Raw genomic sequence first — 19577 nt, 5'->3', positions numbered from 1 at the left:
CTTTTCGAGAAATGGGGATGAGTCATGTGTATATGTCAAGGCTAGTAGGAGTACAGTTAGCTTTTTGGTGGTGTATGTGGATGACATACTACTCATAGGAAATGACATTCCAACCTTGTAGGAAGTTAAGTCCTGGCTTGGGAAGTGTTTCGCTATGAAGGACCTTGGAGAAGCTGCTTACATCCTAGGGATAAGGATATTGAGAGACAGGAGTAAGAGACTAATTGGACTTAGTCAAAGTACCTACTTGAAAAATGTGTTGAAAAGATTCAGCAGGATGGATTCCAAGAAAGGTGACTTACCGATCCAGAGCAATGCCAAACTGAGTAAAACTCAAAGTCCGGGTACAGAGGCTGAGATAGATGAGATGAGTCGAGTACCATATGCTCCCGATGTTGGCTCGATCATGTATGTTATGACTTGTACTCGCCCTGATGTGGCCTTTGCTTTAAGCATGGTCAGCAGATATCAAGGGAATCCTGGAAAGGCTCACTGGACTGCGGTAAAGAACATTCTCAAGTACCTGCGGAGGACTAAGGAATGGGTCCTTACCCTCGGTGGGAGTGATGACTTGAGAGTGGTGGGGTATAGTGACGCCAGCTTTCAGACCGACAGATACAATTTATGCTCTCATTCGGGCTGGGTATTTACCCTGAATGGAGGAACAATAACTTGGAAAAGTTCCAAGCAGGAGACAGTAGTTGATTCAACGTGCGAATCAGAGTACATAGCAGCAAGCGATGCGGCGAAGGAGGCAATATGGCTGAAGAAGTTCATCGGAGACCTTGGAGTTGTACCAGCTATAAAAGAGCTTATGGAGATTTTCTGTGACAGCGAGAGTGCGGTTGCCTTAGCCAAGGAACCAAGGGATCATGACAGATCCAGACACATTGACAGAAAATATAACTTCATAAGACATCGAATAGAAGAAGGACTCCTCGTAGCAAAGAGGGTATCGTCAGAGGAGAACCCAGCAGATCCCCTCACGAAGGGACTGAGTAGGGTTAATCACTTACAGCATGCGAGGCGCATCAGGCTGAAGGACGATATTAGTTTTAATGATTAGATAGTTTTTGAAACTTGTAATAGTTGAAATGTAATTGACATTTGATGATTAAATTAAAGGTGTTTTTTATTTATAAGTAATGTTACTATCTTGTGTCAATCATTTACTATTGTTTCATTTTGCATGTTTTGACTTCCAGAATAATTATATTATTCAAACTGTCCACAATCGATCATACTTTGGAAGTAGGTATTGAGGAAAGACTGTAATGAATTTGGCTTGTAGATTGTCTGAAGTGTATTAGACATAGCAAAGTTTGCTACAACATTCATGAGTACTCATAAGGTCTGAGTATTGGATTAAACCCACACTCACTTGTATCACTTCATGGAATTTATCTCGAGTGATCGTGAGACGATAACATCATATAAGTCTTCAAACCAAGAGATATTAGTTGTTGACTATGAGTTGGTTATACATTGATAGTACGAAACTGCATCAGTAACTTGATGCTATAAAACGTGTTGTTGTGTACAACTTAACGAGTAGTTAGTACACGCATATGAGTCGAAGTTTATCTGTTCCTTTTAGTCCTTGGAGGATTAAGAGCGATATCTTGGGCCCCTCGATGATTTTGTTTTGACTTATGTGTCGGGCCCGATCATAACTCAATTGATGTGTTCGATTAAGTTCTATGTCAAACAAATCGGAAATCGGGAAACAAATGTTGGACAATAAGAATGACTATGTTCCATGTATTTGTCCGGCTGATATCTTGAGAACAGAGGATTATATAATCATTAATCTAAAATGGCGCGTCACAGTTCGACATAGGCTTTTAAGAGCTACGATTGCTAGTCGGTGTTTTAGGTCATACTTGCAGTTATAGTTATTAGACTTATCCAAGTGGGAGACTGTTGGATAAGGTGTCTAAGTCCATAACTATAATTGGTATGTACTTGACCTGAGAGTATCGTGGTCCATTTCGGTTGCATGTCACCAGAACATTTGTAAGGATGGACTTTTGAGAAGAGGTTATTTATGATTTATTAATATATTATAAGTCTAATATATTAATATGAAATCATATTATTTAATTAGTATTTATCAAGATATATTTGGAATTAATTTAGTGATCAAAAGAGACTAATTAAATGTAAGCGGTTGATTTGGTAAATCAATGATTCTTATAGTGTGGGCCTATGGTTATTTAGGTTGGGCTAAACCAACATGGTATTCCATGGATAGTCCATGGAGGTTTAACCCATGGAGCCTAAGTAAGATGAAAGGTCATGCACATTAGGGTTTACATGGATGTAACCCTAATCCTTGCCACACTATATAAGAACCCCTTTAGCACATGAAATCGGCCACTAGTATTATTTGGAAGAGCATAGCCGAATTTTGAGTGCAAGTAATCCTCTCTCAAGTCCTTCATTGTTGGTGGTGGTGTGTGAAGCATTTGAGGCACCACATTTGGGGTGCTAGGCTCTTAAAGGTCCAAGGAAGCAAGCTTCAAGAAAATGTATGTCATCTAACTAGTTTTGTTATACAAGTACCCATGTTTTGTAAGCTAGTTCGGATAATTCTTTGGAAAATCAAATTGCATGTATAATTAGAGAAAACATAGATCCAAAGCATTTAGGGTTGTATGTGCACCTTAAGGTTGTTAGGATGCTCAAAACCCATCAGTATAAGCTTGATAAGTCTAGATAAAGACTTATCGAAGCATCACGTATCAGAAATCTGCACTTTAGTAAGGAAGTCAAAAAGTATTGATTTCTAGAAGTCCAGTTGATTTCTAGGTAAATGTCAAAGCTAGTGGGAGCATAATTTTTATGCTAGTGGGAGCATAATTGGTATGCTAAGTGTTACAAGTTGGCAATACTATTTATAGGAAACAAAGTCTACAAATTTGCAAGTTGCATAGTTTGGAAATTATTTCACTATAGTAAAGGCTCAAGGGAGAGGGCACTCGTACTTCATTTCAAATCTCCAAAAAGTTTAGATTGAAGTGTTTAAAAGAACTTAGTCTTGGACGCCCATGGTGTGCTGTTTATTCATATTTTTCTTAGTCATGTATTTGTCTACTATATGTTCTAAATTAAAGTTTTGAAGATGTAAGGATCGATTCCATTGACCCAATCTATGTTGTTACCAATACATATTCTGATAAGTTTCCTCATATACATGAGTCGGTTCCCTTTGTTGATCCAACGCTAATATATGCATATTTTAACCCTTAGTATAAACTACCGAAGTTCCCAAGTCAGGTGACATTGGTGATGATGGTTATATAGGCAATAACGGGGGATGGCGATAATACTATTGTCGTTGGGTTGGTGAGGGCTATGTCGTGGACGATTTCAATTTAGGTGATAACATCTATGTTCCTCTTTGTATTCCTACTACTATGGGTGATGATGATTCTTTGATCAGTCTTCTAGTGTTTCTTTTAGTGTTGTTTGTTTGACCGACAATTATTCATGTTGCTTTACACTTGTGGCGATTTCTAATCTGAAGAGTGAGACTTTTGGATTTATTGATGGTACATAGGTGGCTATCACGATGAGGACACATAGTCGCCAGACTTTGGAGAATGTAAGTAAGTAGTTCATCTGGAAACCCTAGAAGAGGGGTACCGAAGTTCTCTTGTTACTAAGTGCCAAAAAATTATTAATGCAAAGCCTTTCAACTAACTAAGGGGCTTTTTTGGCAAAGCTAGCTAGAAGCTGCTAGTTAGTAGCATGAAACTTGAAGTTTTACCCTTTATTTATCCACCGGAGGTGATAAGTAAATATGAGGGCTTCTATGACAATGGTGACTGGCACCCAGAAGGTAAAATCTGGCTAAGGGGCAAAAGTGAATCAATTTTCCAGTATGTTTGGGAATTAACGAACCAAAAAATGGACTTTAGGCATAACCGTATTTTTTTGTGTAAAATTGAAGGCTTTTATGTCAAAAACCCAAAAATTAAAAGCTTTTAAAAGTTTTGTGTCAAACAAACCGTAAGTCCCTACGGAATAAATTAATATAATTAATTATTTAAGGAAAAGTTTTGTAGGAGAAATTTGGTTACTTTACTCTTTATTTTTTCAACAATAAATTTAGTAAATAAATCGAGTTTAGTATGAATAATAAAGAGTATCTATGTTAGGTTGTAGTAGTTTTGATTTTTTTGCCCACGAAGATCATGTTACTTATACATCAAAACATCTTTCAATTCAACACGTTTTAACTAATCAGTATGTTAATAACTTTGGCTTCATATGGAAACATAAACTTCTTATTTTTTATTTATAGTTTTCTATAGGTTAAACGATGTTTTTTCGTTATATCAAAATTAAAACAGAGCTATTGAAACCAATAACCATTTTATTAAAGTTATATCACATAATAACCATCATTTTAAAAACTAACTACTGTATATCAACCATGATATTTGGAAAACATGATTTTCCAAATCCAACATGTGAGAACAAAGTGATTCGAAAAACTAGTTCCTCGAGGTCAGATATGAGATTTCAAAACAACTTCGAAACTATAGTTTTACGAAAAGCACTTTTGAATTTTCGAAATCTAACTTTCTGATGTAAAACATCATCGAAAAACTATTTTTTTTTTCTTTTCATATTTTGCAAACTTGATCATGATTTTCAAACTCAATAAAATGTATTGAAATCTAATTTATGACATAACATTATTCGAAAATTACTGTTTTTTCTGTAAATTTCAAAATTAATATTACTTTCGAATTACTTTTTTGATAAATAGGTGGTTCGAAAATTTTGAACATTTCAAAATATCATGTTTTTGCAATATTTAAGGAAGCAGTGTGGGTGACGTCATCCAAAATTTTGAAGATGTCAGGATGAACACAACCATTTTTCAATTTTCTCAACTAAGATATTATCAAAACAAGAAATGTCATTTAATGAAAGAGATTTGGAAAGTAGTTGCATGCCAATAACCTACAACATGGCAACAAAAACAATTGCCTCACAAGATGGTGAAACTCAGTCTTAATGATAGAGTTGTCTAACATTGAACTTTCAAAGTCGATTCAGTTCTTTAAAATTTAACATATATAACATGTAGTTTGTAATACCAAAATCATGAATTGCAATGCCAATATCAAAACCATAGAAACTTGGTCTTAGTTACAAATTTTTACGAAACATATGATTTCTAGGCCGTTCTCACATATGATTTGGCCACCGGTTGGAATCATGCATAAATGCTAAGAATGAACCAATAAAAGTGGCTTGATCTAAGACGGATAATACAGAAATTATCAAGAGTACCAAAGATTCAGGTATTTGTATCCACTTCTTGGTACGATGACAACTATTGTGAAAGTGTATCATAAACTAATCATTTACGCGAATTCCGTTCGTCCATGTAGTAGTTATCTATTGCTAGATTAAGAAATTTTTAGATTCTGATAAGTGTTGTCAAATGTACACATTCGTTCGAACTTATGATATGCTAGCATGACTTTCATTAGTTTGATATGGTTTTTATTTGTTATTATTTTGAATATTTGAGTTATGAGTTATTATTGCTAACAAATGACACATATTAAATGGAATACAAACATCATATATTCATGATTTACATTAAAAAAATATTTTTATCTATAAGAAAATTTCATTACGTAATACATATTATCATACAATCGATTATCATGCACCCAAAAACTAGTAATGAAAATCTCTCCCTTTTTTGATAATCCCCTACGTGAAAGATTACTGTACGAAAAATGCATTATCAATATAAGTTTTTAGACGTTTGATCAACTGACTAGTATAAAATGGAAATTTATTCTTTTCTTCTCACGACACTTTAGCTAATGATGAAAACCTTTAGTTTGATGAAAGCACACTTACGGCAAATCACCAAATGATAAAATGTCTTCTTTAGGCATTCCATTTGTTTTATATTAAAGGATAATGTTTTAAAATGGTAATATATTTTTCGATTAGTACACATTTGGTCATTGAGTTTTTTTTTTCGTCCACATTTACCCCCTTCAACTTGTTAAACTATACACATTCGGTCCTTATGACCGGTTACTCCAGGTTAGTCGGGAAAAATGATTTAATAGGGTAATATATTTCTTATTTTGTACATATTTAGTCCTTAATATTTTTGTACATATTTAGTCCTTAATATTTTTTTGTTTGAAAAAAAGTCATTTTTGTTTTTGTACCCATTGAATACTTATTAATGATTTTTTTAGGTTTTTTTCACGATATCTTACGTGGGACAATCATTGATAAGGTGTTTGAGGCTATTGATGCTTATGTCCATCTCAATCTCGACTACTTGGTTGCGTAGATCTTGTGGTTTGGCTTAGGTCTTGTATTCTGAACGTCGTAACTTCTTCATACGTTATCGGATTTTAACGATCTCTATATCCACGTGTTTGTTTTTTTATTCTACTACAGCTTTCGTTAAGATTGCTCCAGTTAAAATGTAATATATTATTTATTTACGATTTTATAAAGAAAACATTCATACATGCATTCATAAAAAACGTATGGATACAAAGATCATAAGTAAAATATATTACTTTTTAGTAGGAGTAATCTAAATGAAAGTTATAGTAGACTAAAATACGAATGCATAGATATAAAGATCGTTAAAATTCGAGATCGTATGAAGAAGTTATGATGTTCAGAACACATGACCTACACAACCAAGTAGTCCAGATTGCGATGAACATGAGCATCAAAAGCCTCAAACACCTCATTAATGAATGCCCCACGTAAGATGTTGTGAGAAAAACCTAAAGAAATCATTCATAAATACTGAATGAGTACAAAAAACAAAAATGACTTATTTTGCAACAAAAAAATAGTAAGGACTAAATGTGTACAAAAATATTAAGGGCTAAATATGTACCAGTGAGAAATATATTACTCTATTAAGTCATTTTCACTGCTAACCTGGAGTAGCCGGTCATAGGACTGAATGTGTATAGTTTAACAAGTTGAAGGGGTAAATGTGGACGAAAAATATAAATTAATGACCAAATGTGTACAAATCAAAAAAATATATTACAATTTAAAATTACTATCCCTTATATTAATTGATGAGTCAATTACTAAAGTCGATTGAAACAATTCAGTTTTTTATGAATGTTCGTGATTTATATCCTTTTACATACATTTAACGAATAAAAATTGACCAAAATAGGGTATTATCCGGACATTTTTTTTCGGTTTTGGTTTAATTGTTTTTTTTCCGGATTTTTGTATCTTAAAACTAACCATAACCAAACCAAATAAGATCAATGTAATCGGTTCCAATTTATTGGGTCACGGTTTATTCGGTTCAATTTACGATGAAAGAAAAAAAAACTTAATAGATTTTTACCAAATGAAAAAAAATATATTAATACCGGTTGAACGGGGAAAAAGATTCAGAATGTAACATTTTACCGGTTTTAAGACTTTTTTTTAAGTTTAATTTGAAACAATTTCGTAAACTAACTTAAAATATTGAGATTTTTCTGAAAATTTCTTTTAATTAGATGGTAGACTTAATTTAAAGATATGTTAAATATGGTTACACATGATAATAACAGCAATACACATTTTCAATCGGTATAAATTGTTTGTTATAAAATTATAATAAATAGATTATATGGATGCTTATATAATTTATAATTTTCGGTATAAATTTAATGTCAACATGAATTAATAAATAAAACAAAAAGTATTAAAAAAAAAATTTAAACCAAGTTTAGTTTTGACTAAAAAATCAAAAACATATATAAAAACTTAAAAACCGAGTTTTAGCTTTACTAAAAAAATAAAAAAAAATAATAGTTCGGGGTCTAAGTTCGCATGATCAGAAGTTCATACTCTAATTTAGGATGTCACGTTGGCAGTAGAACCTGATAACCGACTTCAGGAGGTCGTAAGGGGCAAAACGAACCAAAGTTCAGACTTTAAAGTATAGTCTAACGTGATCAGATCTTTAGGGACTAAATCAAATTAAATTTTAGAGTTCAATGATCAAATAAGTCAAAAAAAATTTTAATCATGTTAACTATGAAATATAGAAATCAAATTTATAACTCATAACTAATTAACTAACATTTATATCAAATGTCTTTCTGCACAACAATATTAGGTGTTGTTTAGTGTCATGTGAAACATAAGTTGACCTATAAATAGTTCAAAAATATATTAGATTTATCATTAAAAAAAAACTTATAAAACACTAACTCGATTACCAACCTCTCTTTAAAGGAAGACCGATTATCATACTGTATTGCAGGTGCCTTACTTTATTTAAGAAGACTAGGTGTGAGACCTGTGTAGTATACAAATTTATTAAAAATAAAAATTTAATATAAAGTTGTAAGCATTGCGTATTTTTTAAAGTTATAGTTTTACATAAATACAAAATATATAATAAATAAAGCAAGTAATTCAATATATTTTAGAAGATTTGAAACAGAAAGGAAACAATGCAAAACATTTATAATAGAAAGATCTAACGCATATAAATCCTTTCTAAAATGTAAATTTTGAATTTAAAAAAATAGAAAATACAAGAAAATAACAAGTGGAAAAGAAATAATAAAAAAAAAATCTTAAAATTGACATCTGTCAAATTTAATGAGAACATGTCATTTGCCAAAAATAATTTTCAGTTTTTAGGTTAGATTTATTAGGTTAGATTCGTCCAAAATCGCTAGACTTCTATGATATAATCGTGCATAACTAAATAAGATAAAAGTCATATAAATATATCCCACTTTTTTGGGAGTTTGGGCATAAAAACATAAAATACCTTTTATGCGATGTCATAACTATATACACAAAATAGCATATCATAAGCTTTGGTATACCACACGTTTATTACAAGACTCTGACAACTCAAGGTTACTTCAGACACTCAAAAGATATTCCTATCTACCTTGTATTTACCAAAAGAAGTCTCTCTATATATATATATATATATATATATATATATATATATATATATATATATATATATATATATATATATATATATATATATATTAAGTTCTATGGAAAACAAAAAACCCTAAAAATCATAAAAATGCATAAAAAAAATACTTATAGATCACAAAACTTTTTTTTGAATTTTTTTTATAAAAAATTCCAGCTTTTTATTAAAATTCGCTGAAAAAAAATCAGTTTTTTTTTTATAAAAAAAAAAATTTTCAAAATTTTTTTCAGGGAATTTCTTTAAAAACCTGTGATTTTTTGATAAAAAATGTCAAAAAAAAGTTTTGTGATCTCTAGGTATTTTTTATGCATTTTTATGATTTTTAGGGTTTTTTTAAGGTTTTTTTGTTTTCCAAATAACCCTTCCCATATATATATATATATATATATATATATATATATATATATATATATATATATATATATATATATATATATATATATATATATATCAAGTTCAATTAGGATGTCAAATATTCTTTTGGGACCCGTTTCCGTATATAAGGTATTTTTACAATGTCTTCGTGTTCGAGGGCTGAAGCGGAGTAGGGTTTACCTCTATTTAGTTTTTGGGGGTAGGGCGCTACGTCCCGACCCTACAAGGCCTCCAGAATAATTACCTAATCTTCAACTATTTGATTATAAAATATATATTAAACTTAAAGTAAGTATTGTGTATCATATAATCACACAAATAGTTGAAGATTAGGTAATTATTCTGGAGGCCTTGTAGGGTCGGGACGTAGCGCCCTAACCCCAAAAACTAAATAGAGGTAAACCCTACTCCGCTTCAGCCCTCGAACACGAAGACATTGTAAAAATACCTTATATACGGAAACGGGTCCCAAAAGAATATTTGACATCCTAATTGAACTTGATATATATATATATATATATATATATATATATATATATATATATATATATATATATATATATATGATCTGAGTATCTATGATATTACAATAGGGTAACATGTATCATATAATCACACAAATTTCAGCAAAAGAGTATTTTGGTCAATTAACCTATTTTAAAAAAAGAAATTTTCGGATTTTAAGGGATCATTAATTCCCTTATTTTTAAAAAATCTGAATTTTTTAAATTAATTCTAATTAAATTTTAATATTATATTAATAATAACCGATTTCATTCTGTCAGAATGACAAAAAGTCAACAATAAACTAGTAAATATATTTGCGGATTTATTCTTGCAGAATATGGTTCATTCAAGATATTTTTTATATTAAACATGCTTAAAGAATTATACAACATATTATTAAGAATAACATTTTCTAAAGAATACGAATTTTATTCTTTAAGAATCACTATTTACATTCATCCGTAATGAATAAGACTATAAACAATTATTACATTCATTCTAAAAAAATTATGACTGATAATGGTTTAAGGATTACATTTATTCTTAAAGATTAAAACTAAAAATGGTTAAAAAAAGAAAAAAAAAACATCAAAATCTAACAAAAACAGTAATCCATTCCAAAAGAATATTATTGTTAAGAAACACTTTATACATTCTAGCATAATATATTTTGCAAGAATACACTCTAGTTCTCCATGTTTTTTCTCCTTTTCCACATCAATGGCAGTCTCTTCAAAAACCTAAATCCACAAAAAAGAAAAACATAATCAACTTTCAAATATTAAAAAATTTGGAGCATTTGAAAACAATAAAAACTATAAATTCTGATAGAATGTAGTAGACATTAAACAATTGTAATGTATTCTAATAACATGCATTACTAGTTATTCTACTAGAATATACTATCGCTATTCTAATAACATGCATTACTCGTAATTCTGCTAGAATGCATTACCAATTAAACAAATATACTTGTTGTTAACAAAACATTCTTAAAGACATTTTGACAGAATGCATTTATGTCAATAAATTCTGACAGAATAAAGTTAAAGCTTCCCTACCTTTTTTGGTTGTCTAGGTCTGATCAATTTGCAGGATTACATGTGAAGAATATTTCTCTTCTTCATTCTGAAAGAATAGTAGCCTTCCTCAAACTAAAGCCTTCTTTATTCTAAAAGAATATTGCCCTCATTCTGAAAGAATTTACAGGTTAACATTCACTTGGTAAAGAAAACAAGTTCAGATATCCAGTAATTGCTTTCAAAACCCATATATAAGCACTTCCTAAAAGACATATCAAAAACCAAATCAAAAGAGGAGGGGGGAGGGGGGAAGAGAAAAGTGGAAGAAAGGTTTGAAAGAGAGGGACACATGTTTGAGGATCATCCCACATCATCAGATTAAATAAAACAGAAGGTATCAAAGTCATTACATAAACCAAGCAGCTAGAAAAATAAAAGGCACGCAGCCATGTGGTGAGAACAGAGCAAACTATTCTTTCGCCTTTTACTAAAGAATACTGTGTTCTCGCCATATATAGTGGCATACGCTTATTTTTGGAGAGTACCTTCTTATTGATGGGCTCCAACCAATCTTTAAAGTTCTAAATTTTATTAGTTTTAGTGTATCAATTTGTCATGACTATAATAATTTAGCAAAACTTGTAAAATTGGTGTCAAAACTCATAGACACAAGAGATGCAACAGAATCGAAATAAAAAACATGAAATTAGGCAGTAGAGTTCAGGATCAGCAACAACATAAGAGAAACTAACTGGATTTTGTCACAAATCTTCATCTCTTTTCTTCTAACTTTATTAATCTTGATAATATTGATTTTTTCTGCCATAAAATTTCTTGACTTTTTGAGCTTCTATTGAGGTGAGAACATAGCCAAACGGCTAAACCTCAACTAAGCTTCTTTTGCCAAACCAAAAATTGACCTGGTCAATAGTTTCTTAGGTAAACCAAACATCGCCTGAATAAAATTCACAGAAAAACGTTAAGAGTTAGGGCTTATACATTCTTTATACAAGTGTATATAAACCTTGTTTATATTTCTAATACAACTGTATATAAGTTAGGAGAACTTAGGAAAAAATTATAAAGTTTGAAACCTCTCTTGAGCATCGCACATCCTAAAAGCACGATCCCGCTTTGAGCAGATCTCTCTTCTCTGAAGTTTCTTAACGCTATTCACAAACCCATCAACACCACCACAGGGAAGATTCTTAGCAACCACCCGCCGACCATTACACGACCTTGGACTCGCCGTGATTCTCCTTCCGTCCATCAGTCTAAACTCTAAAGCAACACCCTTTCTTTCACCTCTACTGTACAACCACGCAAATTAAAACCCAAATTACTTGTGTATATGTATTTGTCGTTCTGTATTAGAAACACCGACAATCAAGATATAACTACAATCAAAATCCAAGATTTTGAAATAGAAAAATAAACCCTAAATCCCAGGACCCCTAGTAGAAATTATCAGGGATTTTGGATTGCTCGTGGTCCTAAATAATTAAATTGCCCACGAAAACACCAAACTTATAAAGTAAATTTATAATTGAAAAACTGATTATGTGTATATAACCAAATCCTTTGTTTCTCCTTCCAGAGTAATGAAAAGGGGAAGAATCGAAGATTGGAAATGGTGGTGGGGTTTGAACTCAATTACCTGGTAATGGGTTGTGAATCTTGATGTTGGATTGTAGAAGAAGAAGCAGAAGCGGTGAATAAGAAACGATGGTAAGTTCTATTTAGGGCTAATGTTCTAAATTTATCTTTGCTTCTGCGTGATATAAGAAATTGTTGTTGATCTACCATAATTAACTATGAAAAGATTACTATAATATCCTTAAATGATTTATTTAATGATTTATTTTTTCCTAAATTCCTATTGGTGCATTCATGCACACAATAGTTGCTAGAAACATTTGAACCTAGCTATATATATATATATATATATATATATATATATATATATATATATATATATATATATATATATATATATATATATATAGTGCAATGCTTAAGGTTAAATGAAATAAACAATTGAAAAATATGATAAATTGGTTTAAAGGGGAATTTTGGGTCAAACAAGATTAATTGATGATTTATGGAAACAGAGAAACTGGGGCGAAAGCAGGGGAGGCTACTTCCGCTCTCAATAAAATTTAATATAAAATTTATTAAGTATGGATAGTTTACGAGAATCGCAAAAAAATAATTTTGAAAACAATATGTGCAGGTACATAATGTAACGTCTCATTTTTCACAGTAATATTTTTCAATATTTAAAGTAAGATAAAAGCTATTTTCATAAACCAATCATCCATAAGACCATCGTTCCAAAAACATAAACCCAATAATTAGAGTATCATAAAAATGCGGAATCTCAAGCATGAAACTGCTGAATAATGTGTATAGTCATGCTTTCGTTTTCTCGCGGTTCTCAAAGGCAACTGAAATATTTAATCTACAACTATATCCAAAGCTTAGTGATTTACCCAAAATACTATACAAGACACAATACATGCAAGCACACAACATTGACCTTCAATCCAAGGTTGGTCCGCCCCCTTCAGCCTTCAACATAAAGTTGGTCTTCCCCAAGTATATTGACCTTCAGCACAAAGTTAGATTGTCCTCAACTCGTCACGAGATATGTCGACGTATATAATAACAGACAATCAACAATAATCTAGCAACACATGTAACTATCTAAACTAGTCTACATGTGTAGCAACTCGCTACAACATAACACCATCCTAACACATAAGGATATATATTGTAGTGTAAAGTATAGTGAGAAAACTCACATCGAAAACAAGATAGATAACCATCACCGCTTACTGGAAATGTAAAGACTGGGAAAACAAACCACCAAATTATTTAATAAAAGGTCAAACCCTAGCTATGACCCTAAACCCTAAAGTTTAACAAAAAAGTCAACTGGTCAAAAGTCAACGGTCAGGCTACCGTGTCATAGCAAACTCCATGACCGCGTCGTGGTGCGACCGAAACCCGTTACTGTGTCGTGACCAGCCACTCACCGCATCATGGTGAGCGTCCAAAACAACTTAATGGATTATCTTTTAACGTTTAACCTCCAGTGCTCAAAAACTCAAATCTAGTTCTTCCAAGGGTTTTAATGGATAAAGTTTCCAACTTTATCTATTAGGACACCATACTAAGGCAATATCTAGAACCTTAAGTCAACAATGGTCATTCTAAATGCATGGATTCCAGGCTAGTCCATGTAAACAGTCTTTCATCAACAACAAAGGTCCAGAAGCCATAAAAATGCACCAAGAGGTTCTGAAGTTCATTCAAACTCCAAGAATATGTTAAAAGTTTAGGACAAAAATGACCATCTCACCAATATAAATTAAATCTATGGAGAATAAACACAAAGGTTGAGACTTTATACCTCCCAAGAGTGTGAATGATGGATTAGATGGACAAGCTAAGCTGGAGTTCCTGTTATTCTTTCACCAAAGTGCAACACCTTCTTCAAGACTACACCAAAACACCAAGAATAAGCTCTCAAAGCACCAAAAGGAATTCAGGTTATGGTAAGGACGATTTCAGGGGATGGAGGCTACCAAAATGAGGCACCCTAGAAGTTAGTGCCCTTAAATAGGGCCCAAGGTCCGAGGTTTAGGGTTTTGAACCTCAGCCGCCATTACGCCGAGGTGAGGACTTGACCGCGCCACCACTATATAACATGTCCCACGACATGGTCCAGGCCTTACTGCGCAGTGGTGTCGAGAAATACCAAAATTCTCAACTTACAAAATAAAAGACTTGTACCTGGAATACAGATGTTACAACACACATATTGTAACACCTATTTTTCGTAGCATGTATTATTATTACAGGGGGTGTAAAATTATTATAAATTGAATAAAAGGTTAAGACAAGTATTTTAATTGAATATATAAAAAGGATGAATGTAGTCGACGACGGCTTTGAAAAAAATAAAGCTTTAAATAAGTTGTTTTCTTCCCATTTACACCCAAAACACCCCATGATACATAGGGTACGACTCTTTAAGGTTATAGAGCTAAAAACACCAAATTAAAGAGGATTGCATTAAGATCACACATATAACTTAGATTGAAGGTAATTGTAAATTATTAATTGTTAATCTCCTTATTAGGTGCTGAATTGAGTAGAGGTTCAAGAACCCTAGTATCAAATAATCTTGAAATTGTTAAGAATTAGTGTGTAATAGGGTGATTAAGGTAGTGAGTATCATAATTACAATCTTATGGTGTATGATTCATTGTTAAATTATTGATTTAAGGTTATGGGTATGAGAAAACCTGATTATGGAAATTTTGAATTGGTGTAGTAGACCATATGTCTTAATGGATTAATACATATTAATGATTGTTTCATGATATACAATCAATTTGGTTATGGAATTTATCTTGTGTTAAAAGATCTTGTGCATTAAGTTAAGATATTTGGAAGTGTGGTTATGATGGAATAATAATGCTTAATTTATGTCTTAATGGGTTAAGAAAAGAATATATACAACTAGTATATGGAATATGGTTGATTTTAGTATAATGGAGTAATGTGACTTAATAATATTAAGTCATTTTAATGAATGCATGGGTTATATTTTGAGTTGTAACAACATATGTGTGGTTGATATTGTAACATATTCAGGAGATAAAGTCAAAGGCCAGATCACGAGTGTTGGGACTTCAAGTGATTAACCAATCATAAGGTGAGTAACCACACCCCTATCTTAGATAAATGTTATCTATACATGTGTTTATTATTGTATTGTGTGATAAATGAAATTATATGGTAATTTTGGAAAGATATGTTATGGATTGAGAACATACAGAATTAAGTGTGAGTAAGAGTTGTATTAAATTTATATGATTGGATTTGATAGCATGTTATTGATATTTGAGGTAATAAACTAAATTAGTTGAATTATAAATAAACTTGTTGGATTAGGTGTCTAAGCCCATAACTATAATTGGTATGTACTTGACCCGAGAGTAGTATGGTCCATTTGGGTTGCCTTCACCAGAACAATCTGATAGGATGGATATTTGAGAAAGAGGCTATTTATGATTTACTAATATATTATAAGTATAATATATTAATTGAGAAATCATAATATTTAATTAGTATTGATCAAGAATTAATTTGAAATTAATTTAGTGATCAAAAGAGACTAATTAAATTAACGGGGACTGATTATGTAAATCAGTGATATATATTGTTTGGGCTATTGATCCATGATGGGATAAGTTTATGTAAGTATCCATGAAGAGTTATCCAACATGAGATATGAATCATAACCTAAGTGTATGGATTAGGGTTTACCCATGACTCTTGGAATCCTACACTATATATGTGTTATCCCTTAGCCTAAAACCGGCCCCTAAGTCTTCTAGGAAGAGAGTTAGCCGATTTTGGAGTGTCTAGTCTCTCTCTCAAAGTCCTCCTTTGTTCATGGTGTTTGTGAACCATTTGAGGCATCAAACTTGAGGTGCTAAGCTCTTGAAAGGCCAAAACTACAAGCTACAATAAAGAGGTATTATTTTAACTTGATTTTATGATTTATATGTCAAAATTGTATGCTAGTTGTAGGCTTCATGCTTTGGAAATTTTATTGCATGTATAACTAAAGAAAACTTAGATCCAAATCTATTAGGGTTGTATGTGCACCATAGGAGTGTTATAGTACTCAAAACCCAACAGTGGTATCAGAGCCATGGGTAGTTTTCTGTTATATAGTTGCATTGTTCATTGTTCAAAGTTGAAGCAAACTGAAAAAGGCCTTCTGCCACGCTGAAATCGCCGAGTCCATTGATGAAATGGACGAGTTCATGATGAACTCGACGAGTCCAAAGCCTGGCTCGACGAGTTACACTGGCAGATGACAGATTTTTGGGTTTTTTTTAGCCTATATTGGATTAGGATCACTACCACAAACTGTTTTGCATCATAAAATAATTTTTTTTTATGATATGGTAGTGATTATACCCATCCAATCAAAATATAATTGTCAAAATTTTAAGATAATTGTTGGTTTATATGATGAACAAAGTTACTTGTAAATTGTTGATTTGATATTATCTTGCTTTATGAGTTTAGTTAGATCAATCATGAATTATATGATAATTTTATTTGTGAGAATTGATCTAAATGGTTTTAATGAGTTCCATAACTTGTCCTCAAGTTATGGAACATGAAAATTCTCATCCATTAAAATGACATTAAACTCATAAGTTATAGAAATGAAAAGTTTTCAAGAGATACAAAACTTGCCCTCAAGTTTTGGTATTTGAAAAGTCTCAAATTATGAAACATTGATTTCTAAAACTCTTGTAATTAAAAGGGGCAACTCTTGGGTTCATAACTTAAAATTAAATTAAATAGTTTTAATTTTTTGCATTTTATGTTTAGAACCTTCATGTTTTTGAATAGTTCAAATTACCTCTTATGGATTTCATTAAGTTAATTAAATGTTTAAGTAAAGGAGAGATTAATAAATCCATAATTACATGGTTCAAGTTTAATTAAATTAAGAGCATAGTTTAATTAGTAGATTAAACCATCAAGTATTTTAAAAGTTTAAAATACACCATTATACTATATAAAATTAAAAGTTTAATATATTATATATGTATAAGTAAAAGGTTAGTCTTACCGTTAGTAGACCTCATTAACGAAGCCGGTCTATAAGGGGGGGGGGTATAAGGTTACTGCCTATAAAATGGTGGAGGGTCGTTAGCCGAACGGGTAGGATATGACATTAATTCTCATTAAATGTATAATGAAATACCAAGTAACTAAATACCTTTATAAATTCTCAATCTTAGTTACTTAGGAAAAATGTGAATTTGATGCTAACCCATGAAATTGCACATTGCACCTTATTAGTCGTTAGTGGAGCGTGTGTGGTTAACCGACACACTAATATGGGACTAATGAAGGATGGAAATGGGTAGCTCGTAGTTTGTCATAGATCAATGGAGCGTGTGTGGTTAACCGGCACATTGATTAGGTGATAATTGACTTCGAGAGTACCAAGCTAATTTGCATGGTTATTCACACCTTGTTTGTGATCCTCGTCATTCCAGTCACAAACTTGAAGAGCATAATCAAGATTAAACATGCCATTGAAAAAGTTCAATGAATCTCAAAGAATCTAAGAATTTAAATTCATTTAAAACTTAATAATCAATTTCGTTTTTAATGGTGGAAATTGGTAAATCTTCATTTACCTACCTTCAAATATTTTACAATTGGATTACGGCATCGCTCTTCCGAATTGTAGAATATTGTGTTGGGTCCTAGCCTTAATATTTCATTTTGGGTGTTATATTAAAGACTTAAATCAACTTACTTGAATTTCTCCCTTGTAGATGTCTAGTTCTGACAACTATCGTCTACCTTATCCTGTTGGAAAAAGCTTTCCACATAAAGATGATATTCCACAAGACAATCAAGGTGAAAGATTAATCCCTTCTTCATGCTGTAGTGGAACTTCACTTCCTCCACCTCCTCCAACAGTTCTCCCTAACCCACATGTTCGAAGACTTGAAAAGTTCAAGGTCACTCAAGCCCTATTAGCAAGCAAACACCAAGATGGAAGGTCTGTGTGTGCACATGTCTTGGAGATGAAGTCACACATTGACATGCTGGGAATGTTAGGAGTCGTTGTCTCGAGGAAGTTAGCTGTTGACTGGGTTCTTCAGTCACTTCCTGAGTCATATGGTGAGTTCATTAAAGATTACTATATGACAGACCGCGACATGTCCGTTGTCGATCTTACATAATTGCTAATTGCTGCTGAATCAGCAATGATTTGGCGCACTGGTAATGCAAATTTGATTAGAAGATCTACTTCCCTAACTTCCATGGACATTGACAATGGAAACATTGGAAGTCCAGAAAAGATTTCTTTTTCCAAGGGAAAGGGAAAGGCTAAGTCTGAGATTTTCCCGTGTACCATTCCAAAAAATATGTTTGTTTCTATTGCCAAGAGAAGGGGCATTGGTTGCGAAGTTGCCGTGTCTACCTGAAAGACCACAAGGATGGTAAAGTCAAAATGTATGACTCTGCTTCAGGTAAGTCAACTATCTAACTCTATTAAGTTCCTATTTGTAGATTCTTAATACATGATATGATGATATTACATTTTGATGTTTTGAAGAATCAAATGAGGCTTAAAGGAAGAGTATGTTGAGTCTGATCGCGAAGAGATGGATTTCGATCGAATGGTTCGATGATCGGATTTTTGAGCTGCTACTTAAGAGTTATGATAGATTGCTTAGAAATATGTTGGAACATAGTTTTCATTTGTAATTGCATTGTAAGGAAAAGTTTTTTCCGCGTTTTATAAATAAATAAAAATTTGATTTTATCTTGTTTTATATATCCTTGCAATGGCTTTTGTTAAAATTGATGTTTGTATATTTCTATTGATAGCAATATTGGAAAATAGATTTAATTCTTTTGTTTGTGGTAGTGTCAAAAATTTACCAAATAAGGAAAGATTCTCATCACCCAAGTTTCAATTGGATAGAAACTTGAAATCATGCAACTTGTATTGTATGATGAATGAGAATTTCCGCCTTTGGAAAATTAAGACTAACTCCTTGTTCACATGTATATATGAGTCAAATGAAGGACTAGGTGATCGGGTACAC

The 19577-nt window shown here is 32.0% G+C and overlaps 1 non-coding gene across 1 annotated transcript; it reads left to right on the top strand.

Annotated features, from left to right (window-relative positions):
* Window positions 1–11346: 11346 nt before the first annotated feature.
* On the top strand, window positions 11347–11464 carry LOC145127913 (U5 spliceosomal RNA). Its single transcript, XR_013716520.1, has one exon. It is a non-coding gene; the product is annotated as a U5 spliceosomal RNA (small nuclear RNA).
* Window positions 11465–19577: the final 8113 nt, after the last annotated feature.

Source organism: Lactuca virosa, chromosome 7 (genome assembly GCF_052849685.1).
Source record: "Lactuca virosa cultivar CGN04683 chromosome 7, Lactuca_virosa_CGN04683_v6, whole genome shotgun sequence".
Taxonomy (NCBI): Eukaryota; Viridiplantae; Streptophyta; class Magnoliopsida; order Asterales; family Asteraceae; genus Lactuca; species Lactuca virosa.
The sequence above is the reverse complement of the archived record's forward strand: the minus strand, read 5'-3'. Positions and strand labels throughout refer to the sequence as shown.